This window comes from Convolutriloba macropyga, chromosome 13, assembly GCF_964194025.1.
Source record: "Convolutriloba macropyga chromosome 13, txConMacr16.3, whole genome shotgun sequence".
In the NCBI taxonomy this organism is placed as follows: domain Eukaryota; kingdom Metazoa; phylum Xenacoelomorpha; order Acoela; family Convolutidae; genus Convolutriloba; species Convolutriloba macropyga.
The window spans coordinates 22,578,465-22,594,158 of record NC_134480.1 but is presented as its reverse complement, the minus strand read 5'-3'; the positions used below and the strand labels follow the sequence as shown (position 1 = coordinate 22,594,158).

Sequence of the window (15,694 nt, the reverse complement as noted above, 5' to 3'; positions counted from 1 at the left end):
TCGGATGCTCGTTCAAAAGAGCAGATGACAGTGAGAAAAAAAATTCAAGGAAAAATTGTCATTGAAATCCACAAATAATTTCCATTGTCAACGGGGTGTCAATCGCGAATTAATCAACATATGTATTTTTTTCCTTTCCCTCTCCAAACCCTCAGAATAGCAGGGTTCATTAAAATTCAGGGCGGCGCTGTTACAATTCTTTCTACTTCTGATAAGATTCATAAAAATGAGGTTAAAAAGAGCAAAACAGCAGCCAATTTTGCCGTGTTGTCGCTGCAATAAAGCGTGCACTTGTTCATTTAATCTTAATTCAATCTTTTTTCCATCGTTTTGAACACTTATTTTGTGCAAAATAGTTCGATTTTAATCTAATCTTCCCATTTTTGCTACAATTGGTAAAGTTCAAGTGCAGTTCGCAGTTCCCATGTGTCTTAATACTGTTATGTTGCAATGCATGTGTTTCATAGTTAATCTACAGCTTTGAGTGGAGCTAATTTGACTGAAAAGACAGGTATACACAACGTTAGTACGGTTTTCAATCAGATTTTTATTGCTCAAGCGACACTATGCCAAAATGGCTTCTGATTTGACGATCGAATGGGGAGTTTTCTGGCTTCCTCAAATTTTTTGACAATAATTTAATGCAATAAAGCAGTAAAACAGTAAAGTTGGTAAAATTTTCTTGGAGATGCGGACGATATATTAACCTAAGACAATATATACACCTAAAACAATTATTGTTCCGACCCCACTTGTGGGGGGGAGGAACTATATACTCAAATGGTTTTTTTTGTTCAGTCAATTTTGGCCGATCGATATATTCATCGCAGAGAAATGTGAGTGGCATCATTAAAAAGCTGGTCCAGCGTAGAATTCAAAATTAAAAAGATCTTTTTAATTTTCGTTTTTTTTTCGAGGAGTTATTGAGGATTGAAGTTTTGTGTGAACACGTGATATTTGTTCACTTTTAGTGTGATGTTTCTTCAAATAAAGATATTTTCTATAAAAAAAGTATTTCCAACATAAATTTTTTGTCAAAAAAATGAACCAATTTCGTTTTTCTAAAAGACTAAAAGCAAAAAAAGGACTAGTTCTGGTCTCATAGGGAGCTTCAATATCAAAAATTTCGAAATCTATTTGTGAGCTCTTTTTTATAAAACATTTCTACTCTTTTTTGTTTTTTAAGTCACCTAGAGACAAGTCACTTTTCATATCAAGGTTCCGTTAATGACAAACCTCTTTTACAGTCAAATGAAGCCCAATGAACAGAAAAATTGTTCTCAAGGAATTGTTCATGTTTTTTTAAATTCGACTCTGAGTTTTCGTAATATTAAATGAAATTTTGAATAACTTTTTGAGGTTTTACTAATTTTTTGGAGTCTTATGGCATGGACTCATTGACTAACCATTCGATATATTCCGTAATGAGATTTAAGTGAGCATATTTAGTGCTTTGAGTGAGTAACAGCTAATGGCCGTTAAGACATTAAATATAATTCGAAAAATTTTTCGAACATTAAACAATCATAAACATATTATCTTGATCTGAAAGTCAGTCTCTGTGATAACAGCACCCTCTTCCGTCCTACTGTAATCAAATTTGATCTAGTTGGCGGTTTTATCTTCTATTTTTTAGTAATATGACTTCAATGACGCAAGATTTCAAAAAGTTTTAAAAATTTTTTTTGGATAATTCCGTGTTATTGGTTACTTTTGCAATCTTATTACATTATCCCAAAACTGACAGCTCCTATTGGCTTCACAAAAACGTTCAATGGTTCACAGATAAATTTTTCAGAGAAAAGCTTATGGTTTCAAATGGCTTAGACCTTTTCTTCTCGCAGTTCTCTACTGAATTTTTGGTTTTTGCGTGATTTTGTTGTTGTTTTCATAGTCATAACACTTGTTGCGATGTCTTATTGATCACCTATGCATGACAAACATCCCCATACTCCTATTGAAGCATATTTGAGCGTATTTATTGATTTCCGTTGAAATCTATTGAATTTAAAGGCTGTTAAGATTTTAAAAATAATTTTTCAAAAAATTTTTTTGAACATTAACCAATCTTAAAATTTTCGTGAACTGTTAGTCAGTCTCAGTATTGACAGAACCCACTTGCTTTCTACTGAAACTAAAATAAATTTCATTTGCGGTTTTATCTTGTAATTATTGATTATATGGCTTCAATCATACAAGAATTCAAAGTCTTAAAGAAAAATTTTGGATATTTTCTTGTTATTGGTTACTTTTGAACTCTTATCACATTATCTAAATTTTATACACATTATCCAAAACTTTTTCTAATCCCATTGGCGTGGAAAAGTCATTCAGCGGATCACAGATAAAGTTTTCAGAGAAAGGCTATTGGATTCCAAAATTTCTTCTCGCACTTCTCTACTGAATTTTTGGTGTTTGCCTGATTTTGTTGTTTTCATAGTCATAAGACTTGTTGTGATCTCATATTGAATATTTATGCAAACATTTTTTTCCGCCATCGTGTTATTTCTGAGCGTAGTTATTGAACTCCGTTAAAAACTTTTGAGTTTAATGGCTGTTAAGACTTTAAAAATTTTTTTTTGAACATTAACCGATCCTAAACTTTTTTCGTTGACTGTTAGTCCGTTTCAGTACATACAAGATCCTCTTTTTATTTCTAATGCAGCCAAAAATATTCTGCTTAGCGGTTTTATCTTCTACCTATTAGTTTTAAAACTTCAATGCCACTAGTTTTCATATTTTTTTAAAAAAACTTTCGGGAATTTTTACTTATGTTTGGATCCCTTTGAAATCTTATCACATTGTTCTGATACTGATAGTTCCCATTAAATTAGGGAAGACGTTTATTGGATCATATATAAAGTTTTCAAATAAAAACTTATGATTTAAATTGCTTCGACACTTTCTTCTGGCACTTTTCTACTGATTTTTTGGTTGTTGCCTGTCTTTGTTGTTGTTCTCATCTTCAATAACTTGTTGTAGGATTTTATTGACCAAATATTAATGGCCAACAAATTTGTTGTGCCATCGAGACATAATTGAGCGTATTTAGTGGATTCTGTTGAAAGCTAATGAAATTAATGGCGTTGATACTACGAGTTTTCTCAAAAATTTGGTGGTTCTTATGTTTTTGTCCACATTTAATTTTTTGAAACTGTATTGATAAAAAAGAACATTCCAATTGCTGTTAAAGATTAAATTGAACATAGAAAAGTTTGTACTGAAAAGTTAATTTTTATGACACTTTTCTCGCTCAATTTTTTTCCTGAAATTGCTGTTTTTGCCTGTTTTTTTCTTTAGGTAGCCATAAATTGCTGACAAGTCTCTTAGGTTTGTAATTGAGGTTTGAATTAATGATTTTACTTGAATCAGTTCGTCAGTTTTTAGCCTTTAGTATTAAAATTTATGATATACATTTTCAAACATTTTTCAAGCTTTTCAGTTTTTGTTGTTCTTTCCCTCAAATTGTATCTTTTTTCATTAATGAGAGGTCACATCCAACTTTTCGTATTCCAAACAATAACATATCTACTGATATTATTTGTGATCGATGCTTTGTTTGCTGGACAATATGTGTTTTTATTAACGTTTTTTGAGTTGTCATTTTTTGCGCTTGTTCTTCTCTTCTTTCAGATCAATCGCGTAGTAACAGATCCCAAAGTTTGACAAATGCGGCCCAAATAAACTTCTTTAATCTCTCAGTATAATTTCTGCAGCTGAATTAGCAGAAATAAGAAATGAATGAAAAATACTTAATATTCAGATAATCGCTAATGATTTTAATGGTAGCAATAGTTTGTGTTTTCGCAAATCGTTTCTAATTTTTTAGGTTTTTCTTTAGTTCGTTTCCGAGGCTTAAACTACCCAAAGACAAGGCCTTTTGGTTTTGTAGTAACTTTTTAGTATTTTATCAAGGATTATTTAGTTAAAAGCTAATGATTTTCAATACTTTTGAAAATTCTTGGTTTAAAAAATGTTGATTAATTTTTGAATTTCGCCTCTTTGATCGTTCTCTTTGCTGACTTGTAAAATGGTCTCATTACGAAATCTTTCCGTCCACTGTGTAGTTAGAAGAAATTAAATTTGAGTTGTTAAAGTTTTATCTGACTGCATTTTGACGTTATTACTATGTGCTTTTAAATTCAGATATTAAGTTTTTGCCGTGAAGTTTTCGTTTTTGCTAATTTTTTGGTTGTTTTTTGTCTCGTAGTCTCTTTAAGGTCAGATCTTATTGGCGCTGTAATAAGGCATGGCATTATGTAATTCAATTAGTAGATAGGTTGTGTAACAATTGTTTTAAACTCAAACATCTATTTTTGTTATTTCTTCATTTGGTTGATAATTAAGTCAAAAATGTAGATGAGCTCGGTTCGGAACATCATGTGCGAACGCACATAAACGAGCCGCCTTGTTTATTTCAAAAACCAGAAAAAAATTTTGAACTCATCAAATACGTATCTAAAAATCTCATAAGTATACAGACGTAAATAACGTACTTGATATATGTTTGTTTTCCTGTGTATGCAAATAAACTTAATGTAGTTTTAAGATTTGGGGTGTCTAGTTTTTTATGTCGCACGAAGTTTTCAGCTTGTAGCGTGATAAAATAGTCGTAGAACAAATCTAAAAGCAAAACTTGGAATCATAATTCGCAATAAAGATCTGAATGAAATTTTTTAAATATTTATAAAGCAGATTTTCTATTTCAGCACAATCTCTAATATGTTTTTTTCCTGGTATGAAATCTGTTCAATGATTTGAAATACTTAAGTTGGATCAATATTATAGAGATTTTTTGATTGTGACACTTTAGTAAGGTTACGTAAGATTATTGTTGAACTTCTTTTGTTACTTTTGTTTCAACTTTCTTATTTAGTGTTACATTCCGTACCGAATTTTCAAATTTTGTGCAATTATAAATATGCTTCTCAAATTTGTTTTATGATTGCATGATCGGACATCACCAGCTTTTTAGAATTTAATGAAATTGACTTGTATTGGGGCGCTGCATATTTCAAACTCTATTTATTTTTGGGCGATTCATGAATTTGAATGAAAGTGGTGATTTTTAGAACAACGAGAAGTTTTAACAACAAACTTTTCAATCTAATTTTTATTTAGAGCTTGGAAATACTGTCTGATATTCACTTTGTTGACAGTGGTTTTTTCCTACAAAAATTTGATCTCTGTTTTGGCCGTTTTTAGTTTATTTCTCATAACCATCGTCTTTCTAAATGTTTGTTCTTCTAAATTGAATTTGCGCTCGCGTCACGTGAAACACTTGCATTGAAATAAAAAACGTAGGGTAAAACACTAAGATTGCGAAAACGAATTTTTTTTATGGAAAACACAGTCGATACTGTGCTGCTCCCATTTTCCCTATTTTGCCGAAATAAATCAAAAATTCCCTTTCTTATATCTTTTTAATATTTTCTTTTCTTTTTCTTCTTTTCAAAATGAATGACTGAAATTAGTCCTACGGTTTAATTATAAAGTTGCCAGCTTAAATGACAAAATAGAATTGAAGATAGCGAGATATTTTGAGAGTTGACTTCCGCTTGTCTCTAAAGTTGAATTTTTGAACCAGCTACGCAATCAAGCTGTGAATTATTCAAATTAACAAGATAAAAGTTGAGCAAGCTTATATTTCAAAATATATATTTAACCATTCAATCCTCAATGGTTTTGTCTCAATGCATTTTTAATACTAAGATTGCTATATAGAATTGTTTTAAAATTTATGTAAAACAGGCTCCAAGACCATTTTTCATCGCTTTATGAAATAAGACTAGAATGCTTCGGAGATCAAAACGTAGAAACCGTAAAAGAAAATTGAAAAAAAAGTCGAAAAATTTTCTGAGATTCAATCTGATGCTTCATGTTCCTCCACGGTTTTTAAATTTCTCTCAAACGAAGGTTGTAGTCCTGTCGGTCTTTTTTCATGCGATTTTTCGCATGACCGATTTTTCGTCTGACCTATTTGACTTTTTGTCCCCAAAGATAAACAGGTAGCGCCCAACGGGAATTAAATGCTCTTAGAGCTGTTCAGCTCTGTTTCAAACTGTTTTGTAGACTTATACTTAGTGCGTGAAGGGCGGTTCTTAGAGGTTGAAGACACCCCCACTGTTGACCCCCCCCCACTATAGCCCTCAAACCACCCCAACAAACACGCTGTTGCCCCCCCCCAGTGTTGAGCACCTCCTTCCCCCCTCCCTCCCCACCCACCCGCCGGTGAACCCCCTCCTCCCCGTTTCCCGTGGCTACTGACGAACAACCGATCGCTAAAAACACGCAATTTTACCATTTTTTCAAGCATTTTGAAAGTTTTTGGCATTTTTTGAGTTCCTTCAGCCGTAAATGTCAAGAAAACTCCTCTGGGGGTTTATAATAGGTTACTACATAGTTTCTAGAGGTAGTGGAATGGCTTCAACATTTTAACATCACGAATTTTAGAATTTTTTTGACAAAATGTGCAATATTTTTCAATTTTTTTGACATTTATTTTCAATTTTCGCCTATTTCCAGACGCAAGAGCCAGAAAACGTCCTTAGGGATTTGAAAATAAATTACTGAAAAACTTTTATCTGCCATGAAATAGCTTTCATTTTTTTAATATGACAAATTTTAGTAATTTTTTTTTTATAAAACTTGCAATTTTTTTCAAGGTTTTTGAAAATTTTTGCCGGTTTGTTGGTTTCTCCAGCTTCAAGAACCGAAGAACTTCCCCTAGTGTTTGGCAGTAGGCTTCTGTATAGCTTCCAAATGTGATGGAATGTTTTTTCAAGATTTCAACACCACGAATTTTAGCAGTTTTTTTTACATTTTTTTTTCAATTTTTTTTACATTTATTCTCATTTTTCAGATTTTTCAGCCTAACAGAAAATCTCTACTAGGGTTTGATAATAAGTTAATGGAACATTTTCCATGGCCATGGATTAGTTTTCAACCTTTTTTATCACAAATTTTTGCAGTTTTTTATATAACCTGCAAGTTTTTCAAGTTTTTTGAAAATTTTTGTCATTTCTTAGGTTTCGCCAGCCTGAAGAGCCACATAGCTGCTCTAGGGTTTGATTATAGGATACTGCATAGCTTCTATATGTAAAGGAATGTTTTTCAATATGTTAATTTCCGCAATTTTTAAAAATATTTGCAACTCTTTCAAGTTTTTTGAATCTTTTTTTTAATTTTCATCATTTTTCCGACACCAGGGTCCTAGGCACCTCATACTTTCCATAGTTAATGGAATGGTTATCACAATTTTAATGACTCAGGCTTTACCAATATTTTGATAAAATTTAATTTTTTTCAAACTTTCCGAAAATTATTATCATATTCCCATTTTATGGATCTTTATGAGCCTGTGAAACTATTTATACGATTTCTTGGATTTCATGCTGGGATCATATATGAAAACTTGGATTTCATACAAGGATCATATATGATTTCTTTGATCTCATACACGGATCTCACACATTTTCAAGCGTGTTTTTTTCGTTTCATGAATGGTCCATATACGATTTCTTGGATATCATGCTAGGGTCATATATGAAAACTTGGATTTCATACAAGGATCACATATGATTTCTTTGGTTTCATACAAGGATCATATATGATTTCTTTGATCTCATACAAGGATCATACACTTTTTTAAGCGTCTATTCTTGCTTTTCTTGAATGCTTTTCTTGAATTTTTCGTCTATGATTTCTTGGATTTCATGCTAGGGTCAGGTATGAAAACTTGGAATTCATACAAGGATCATATATGATTTCTTTGGTTTCATACTAGGATCGTACTAAGAAATCGAGTATGGACAGTATGAAATCATATATGATCCTTGTATGAAATCAAAGAAACTTCAACCCGGGTTCTTTTTTTAGCACATTTTTTCTCATAAAGCTGATTTTTCTGGCAGTAGTAGTGAACTGAAATGCATCAAGTTAATGCATGCCTTCAAACAATATTTGTTAATAATTTTGTTGTACGCCGAGACCCGCTAAGTGGTGAAAAGCTAACTTTTCTAACATTCAATTGATACGTATCGGTAAATTATGTGCAAAGATGCGGCAAATAGCAAATGAACTCAAACGAACGGCAACAACAGTTGAAAGGCATGCGTTGACCGATTACAATGTGTTGCAGTACTGCAACGAATCACAATTTTTGTAAAAGACTGCTATAATACAATTATGTACAACCAGAGGTGAAAGAAGCTATATACACAGTTATATACACAGTAAGAGAAGTTTTAGTTTAAAAAATTGAGTTTGAGAAGTTCCGATTAAGATTTAAAGTTCTATATAACTGTAGTAGAAGACTTCCTCTGCCTCGGATGCACTCAGCCATTTCAAGTACCATGGAGGACTTCTGCTGGCTGAACTTGACGTATACAAACGCTATTGGATCGTTTTCTTGGCTAGCCTCGTGGAAATTGTTTAAAATGTGTGTGATAGTTTCTTCAGGTAAGTATGATAAATTACAACAAAAAAAATAAATTAAAATTGAATGGGAAAGCTTTAAATGCTCGATAGGCGTGGGTGGGATTCGAACCCACGCGTCTTGATATTCTGTTTCTTCGAGGTGATAGTTCACTGCGCTAAGTTGACTTATTTTTCTGCAAGATTTTCGTTTCAAAGCTTTGTTCTTTCAATGTTTAAGTCGTTGCAAGTTCAAAACGAAGATCGACAAACTGACTTGAACGGTATCGAACCGAAGCTCCCAGTTGAGCTGTTTTTTTTAGCGGTCCGCGCTAAGTGTCATGTATGATGTTTAAAAAAATTCAGCTTTCATTCAAATATGTTGCTGTCCGCTCGATTCAATTATAGATAGGGCGTAGATTGGTGTTCCTGATTTCAAATAGTCCTGCTTCGTTGTCGAGAAAGAAAAGATTGAGGAGGAAAAAAAAGAACGATTATGATTAATGAAGAGAGGGAGAAACAGAATAAACAAAAGCGTTGTTTCTGACTGGAAAAACGCATTAACATAAAAGTGACAGAATTAAGAAATTGATCAATAAAAGTGCTACGCTAACATAAACCATAAAACCACTGAAACCAAACCACGCGCAGCACAAGAGTTAATGTTTTTGTTTAATCTCAAAGACGTTTTCCTTTTAAATCAGTGGAGTGTTGAGTGAAAAAGTAAAATAGTTTTCAATAAAGACGAAATGAGAGGCTTCGAAAAAAGGCGTAAGTGTTGGTCAGTAACTAAGCCTAGAGATATTGATGACAGCTGTGATCTGTTCAGCCCCGAGTTGACTAGGCGAGCGGCTGGCCAAACAGATGAAGACAATTGAATGAGATTGTCAGAGAATGGCAAAGACTGAGTTGTATTTGGCCCCGAATTGACTAAGCGAGCGGCTGGCCGAATACATTTAACACGTCTGATGGTTCTGTTGTTTTTCATATTGTTAATATAGCGGGAAAAAATTAATTATAATAAGGAAAGTTGGAGGCAACTGAGCTGGATTCGAACCCGGGTCGGAGAAAAGAAATGTTCATTCTTTCGTTGATAATCCACGCGCTGTTGGTAACTGCGCCACTTTCCTCTTTTTCAAGACGTTAAAAATTTGATGCAGTTTATTGGATGGAGGAAACGCCTCAATAAAATAAATGTAAAGTTGCTGGAGTTGGAATCGAACCGCAGTAGTGTTTACATCATTAATCCTTTTTTTGCTCTTCGCAACTGTGCCACTCGACAGCTACTTTTGGTTATCCGACTGCCAGTTATTCATTTGCACTATCTGTAGATTTGTTTTCCTGTTTATTGTTGTATTTTTCCCCTGTTTCCTTAGTTTTCCTCTCTTAGTTTTTGTTTTTCTTTAGTCATTGATCCCATTTCTGTTGTTTGAAAGATGAAGATCTTTTATATTGAGTTTCCCAGATTAAACTGGGATTGATCCTCCTTTTGTTTAGTCGGTCACTATTCTGAGCAGTCATCTTAGCTACTAGTCTATTGCGTATGCGGCCGTGAAATTTAGTAATTTAGATGATCAAGAGTGCTTTTGCAAGAGTTGAGCGGGCACTGTCGTTTCTTATATATCAGCTCTGATACAGACATTATGTTGTTTTTGATTGCCCTTTGAATATACCTGTTGGCCAGTTCAATCTGCATTTCTCTGACTGGCTTCATGTTTGCCTCTTCGTGGAGGTTTTGAGTCTGATACCATCTTGGTTTTCGAAGGCAAATTCGTAGGGCTCGGTTTTGAACGTTTTGTATTTTATTGATAAGGGCATGCAATTGATCCAGCCAGCAGGCATTTGAGTACAGAAAGAGTGGTCTGATCCAAGATTTGTAAACCAAAATTAGGCTTTCTTCGTTAACGTTTAGGTTACTAAGCTTCCAGAGTTGAAATAGCCTGCTGTTCGCTCTTCGTATTAAATCTTTGCAATGTTCATTCCATTTGAGGTTTGGAGTAAGAATGATACCCAAGAATTTTATCGATTGTGTCTTCTGAATGGTAATTCCTTTAATGTTGAGCTCTAGAGAAGATTCTTTCTTTGAGGGTTTTTTAAAGATCAGGTAATGAGTTTTATTTGGGTTAATTTTGATTTTCAATGAGTCGCACCAATTAAGTAGACTATTCAGTGATGATTGGAGATGTTTTTCGATTAATTTCGGGGGTCGTGACCTATAGTAGAGGGCAAAGTCGTCAGCGAACTGTGAGATCTGGGCTTTTATTTGCGGAAAACCACTAACGTAAATGAGAAAGAGAATGGGAGCAATTACGCTCCCTTGAGGTACTCCAGCTGTCGGGCTGAAACTATCACTGACAGTGGAGTTTATCTTCACAAAGACATTCCTTTGCGACAAGAATGAATTTATCCATCTTATGACCGAATTCTTTAGCCCTATCGAGTTTAATTTGTGCACTAGTCCTAGGCGCCATACAGCATCGAACGCTTTTTCGACATCCAAGCAAACGAAACCAACCATTTCGGACCACTGAAAGGCTTCACTGACGTGCTGAGTGAGTTTAATGAGGTTGTCTGTTGTGCAGTGGTGTTTCCTGTAAGCACTCTGAGTCTCGCCGAATATATTTTGGCTTTCACAATATTCCATAACAATATTTTTTACAACAGCTTCACATATTTTGGCTATGCAGTTTGTAAGACTAATGGGTCGGTAGTTTTCAGCCTTCGATCGGTCTTTGTCTTGTTTTGGTATCATTTTTATCTGGGATTCTTTCCAGTTAAATTGAACAAAGGAGTTGTTTATGGAGCTGGATATGAGGAGACAGGCAAGGGCTTTAACATTCTTTGGTAATTCTTCAAGGATTTTGTAGCAGATTTTGTCCAGCCCAGGGCATGTTTTTCTCGTCTCTTTCAAGATTTCATCAAATTCTTTTGTGGTAACCACAATGCCCAGTTGTTCAGTATGTTCATTTGTATTTATTATTGCTTCTGTTTCATTTTCAATATTGTCGCAGAGTTCAGAAATTATTGATGAGTCCGTTTCGTGATTTTTCATTGTGTCCTTTAGCAGCTGTTTAAACATTTCACTTTTCTCCTTGTCGGTGACCGCCACACAATCTTTATAGAATAATTTTGGGTATTCTGCTGTTTTTTGTTTGGGCTCGTTTTTATTAGTTAGTTCTTTAATTGCTTTCCAGAAGCCTTTGCTACCCTTATCACATGCACTTTCCAAGACCTTTGCTCTTTTTCTGTCTTCTGATCGCATCATTGATCGTTTAATTTCTTTCTGTAGGTAATTTATCTCCGTTCTTAAAGAGGTATAGTGATCGCCAACTGCTAATTTGAGCTCTCTTCGCCTTTTTCTCCTCATTTTAATCAGTTTTTGCGTCTCAACACTGTAGGGGAGCTCTTTCTTTTTAATGCAGGAGTCTTCCAGTGATTTGTATATTAACTCAATTAAACTGGTGCTAAATTTATTTAATTCATTCTTTTTTGGATACTTCACAGGCCAGAGATTTGATGATCTGTGTAAATTTCTTGCATGTTCTCTAAACTTTCTGTAGTTGATTTTTGATTTTAGTTGAAAAACTTCACCTTTTCTCAGGTTCAGGGTCGTAATTGTAACTTTGTGATCGCTGCCTAAATTTTCTGATACTTGAAAGTTGTTAAAATGCGCAAAAAGTGAATTATCGCAAAAGTGCAGATCTAACATATTTTTGCATTTTCCATCAAACGACTGATAGGTGTGATAACCGTTTTTCAGCAGTTTAAAAGTGCCCTCGTCAATAATATATAGGAGTTTTTCCCCATTTTCAGAATCGTAGGAGCAGTTTAGTTCATGGTGGGGAGCATTGAAGTCGCCACATATGAAGACATTTTTCAACTTTCCTGAAGATATTTTATCGGTCAAGAGTAGCTTTCCAGGGGAATTGTAAACAGTTATTATCCAAAAATTATCGAAAGAGGGCAACTTAAGGCAAATTTTAAGTATTTCTAGTGTTCTTAAATTTTTGTAAAAGACTTTCCAATAACAGAAGCTATTTGAAGTCATTTTGCGTCTTTCCAAAAATTGATACTTAACAGTACTTTATGACCAATAAAACTTTAGATGTCATGATAGTATTAGAAGCAGTCGGCGATACAAACTTTTTCGTGATGTCTATTTTTCTTCTTTTCTATGAAATCAGTAATATTTGTATTAAAATTATATTACTCGCTAAAGTTTCATTGCTCGTTCGGATCAGATTAAATATTTTGTTTTTTTTTTGTTTATTTTAGTTGCTCATCTACTTTTAACTGTGTCTATTTGAACCCTGTAGTGTATTATCAATTAGCATTGGAGCTCATTTTTAAAATTAAATGGCGTTGCTTTCATCTCCCATTTTTATGACGAACCTTGTTAACCCTCCAGCTCCATTCGAAATCCTTTGTAAATTTTTATCCGTCTATCAATTTAATTCTTTTGTTGTCAGAATTTGATTGAATTATTTTGACAATTCTGTTTTGTTTTGCTATTGATTGTGCGAATGGTGAAAAATGGTGAACTAAATCGCGCACTTATGAAAAAAAGAACAAAATTGCCGCATAATAGCGACATTTACACAGCCAAATTGTACTTAAATTTATTTGACTATTTTTAACCCTAATTGTAAAAACAATTTAGGTAAAACAAATAGATTTATGCTAATACCAACCGCAAAGCTGCACATCTTTATTTTTATCTATGGCTTTTCTAGTGTTGTTTTCATGTATTTAGTTTCCCTTTCGCGGTTTTCTCCATGTTTAGTCCATTTTAGTTATTATTTGAAGAGCTTAGCTGGTATTGAGACCTATCAGAGCGTAGATAACTGTCTAGCCATTGTTTGCCATAAATGAGGGCTTCGGTTGTAAAATAGATGTTGTTCCTTCAAAATGACAAAAGCAATGCTTCCTCAAAAGCAGATTTATGAGGGGGGCTTAGCGAAACGGAACACGGCTTGGCATGGCATAAAATTGAACCATGCATAATTTACAGCCCACGTCAGGATATTAAAGGATCCATGGAAAATTTGCCCTCCCCTGTTATTACACTTTTAACATTTATAACTAATCTAGTGATGATTAGTTTGCATTGTTATGGTAATGAGAATGGCGCGGTGTGAATTAGGCTAAATGAGTTGTATGCTAATAGTGTAAAATGAATACTCCCTTTTGCATTATTTGTTCACGCGCAAACAGACTAGACGGCGCCTTTCGCTCTGGAATTCCCCAAAGTGCCTTCAAGTCTGTAGTTGAGAGGGTGGGTAGTTGCTTAGTTAGGCCGTCTGACGGGAATCCGGGTGCGGGGGGGGGGAGGGGGGTTCGGCTGATTTTATTAAGTGAAGATGCACTATCAGCGTGGTGGTTTGGGGGGTGATAAGGAGGAGTCGGGGGGGGGGCATGGGGTGGTTGTTGGTTGGTCTGAAGGGGGCCTAGTAGGGTTAGAAGAAATTTGGTTACATGGGGGGACTTGGGAAAAGTAAATCCTGTGTATGAATTTTGATTATTCCCAAATTGTCAAATGCACCATACTCGGCCTAGGGCTTTTACGACTATCAATCTCAATTTTCCCCTCTCTTTTCCAATCTCAGTAAAAATTTCTGGCAGCCTCCTTGAGCGCCAACTGGTGACGTTTTAGAGATAGGGGCAAAAGGAGATAGGGGAAGATTGGCTGCTTGTTAAGAGCCCTTTCCCTTTGATTCGATTCAAATTGGGTCATAGAATTGTTACGCCCCACGTTCACTGTAAAAAGAATCACAAAATAGCATTTTTTTTTTCAAAACCGATCGACATGTAGAATTTTGCAAAACCGACATTAACTTTTACTGTTAAGAAAGTTAATATACGACTGTTTTAAGTATTATACCAAAAGAAATGGCCACTTTTTATTATCGTATTGTTATGAGCAACAACTGAGAACACCTTAAATCCTACTAGCATTTTGAAACCAATAATACAAAACTAAAATTTATAATATTTATTGCCTAGTCGAAAAATAATCGTGAAAAACAAAAGAAATGACCTGGAACAGTTCAATACTGCCCAATTTCAACTGCACACCCTTAGGTTTTTGAGTCTAATCAGCCATTACAAAGTATCCTCTACCTGGTCTCTTGATTTTAAATGACTAAGAGCTGCAACTGCAGACTGTATATAAGCTTTATAAATCAGCTGAGAATCTCTTCCACCAATAAAATCCACAATCTGGAGAAAAACCATCCTAATTTCAAACAATCGCATAAGGCGCAATAACTTGTAAATGGAATAAAGGGGTTAAAAGAACTGGGTTAACTGATGACAATGCATCCAAACGCCAATTGATATAAAGTTCTTTTTCTTTTAATTCCAAAAGAGTTCCAAGGTAAAGAAAGAGAAGATTTGAACCAGCCAACTCAAATTTTTGAAAACCTGTTGGTAGAAAAAAGAATATGATGAATCAGAAAGCGTCGGTTAACATTAAGTACAGTCCTAAAGATAATTTTCTGGACTTTAGGTCTAAACATTGATAAAGCAATTATTGAAAACAAGCCATTAAATCGTGACTATAATTTGAACTACTTCTGCAAAAAAGAAAAACAACAATTGGAAACCGTTTTAAGACCTTCCAATTTATATCCAATAAATTTTGACAACCCCTCAAGAATCATGTCCAACGACAAAACGCTCATAAATTTTCTGATAACCGACAAATATTTAGAGACGTTATTAGTTGCCATTTTCGACTCATTGATCAGTTGTGATCATTTGGCTCAATTAAAATTTTAATTGGTACAAAAAAACCGCGGATCAAAAAGGAGCTGTAATAAATCTGAAATTTGGAGAACGATATGATCCTCAAACTGGCGTGAAATTTGCTCTCACCAAGATGCACAGGAAAATTTTTTTTAGTTGGAAAAAATGTCAAATGCTTTACAAATGCACCCTCCTATACGAAAAGTCTTCGTTCGTAACGATCATTCATTTATTCTTTATCGAACAAATTGTCTCCAGAACAACGACAAAAAACATCACTTGAGACAAGCTCTAAATTAAGTTTGCAATCATTAAATTGGGAGAAAACAAAACCCCGTAGGTTCAAATTTTAAACTGATTTCTGCTCGTTTCAAAAAAAATAGCTCAATGAAACATCCACATCTGAACGCCTAAACTGGAATTAAATTAATGATTTTAAATGAAATCGCTTCAGGGACATTAGGACTACTGCTCCTTTCATTTCATCTCCCCGATTACATGTAACATTGTTTTCGTACTTACTTTCGAAAGA

General features: G+C 34.2%; 2 protein-coding genes across 6 annotated transcripts in view; one reads left to right on the top strand and one right to left on the bottom strand.

Annotated features, from left to right (window-relative positions):
* LOC142351995 (uncharacterized) overlaps positions 1–15,694 on the top strand; it is a 100,320-nt gene that overhangs the window by 24,928 nt on the left and 59,698 nt on the right. Inside the window, exon 1 of one of the 5 annotated variants that reach the window (XM_075404303.1) lies at positions 427–511. The exons of 3 other annotated variants lie outside the window; for them this stretch is intronic. The gene's annotated coding sequence lies outside the window, so the exon portion shown is untranslated. Of the gene's footprint in view, positions 1–426; positions 523–15,694 lie in introns of those variants that run through there. One more of the 5 variants, XM_075404301.1, reaches the window with a different exon arrangement.
* The window catches only part of LOC142351998 (oligosaccharyltransferase complex subunit ostc-like), a 158,377-nt gene that overhangs the window by 114,941 nt on the left and 27,742 nt on the right, over positions 1–15,694 (bottom strand). The gene's annotated exons all lie outside the window — the stretch shown is intronic.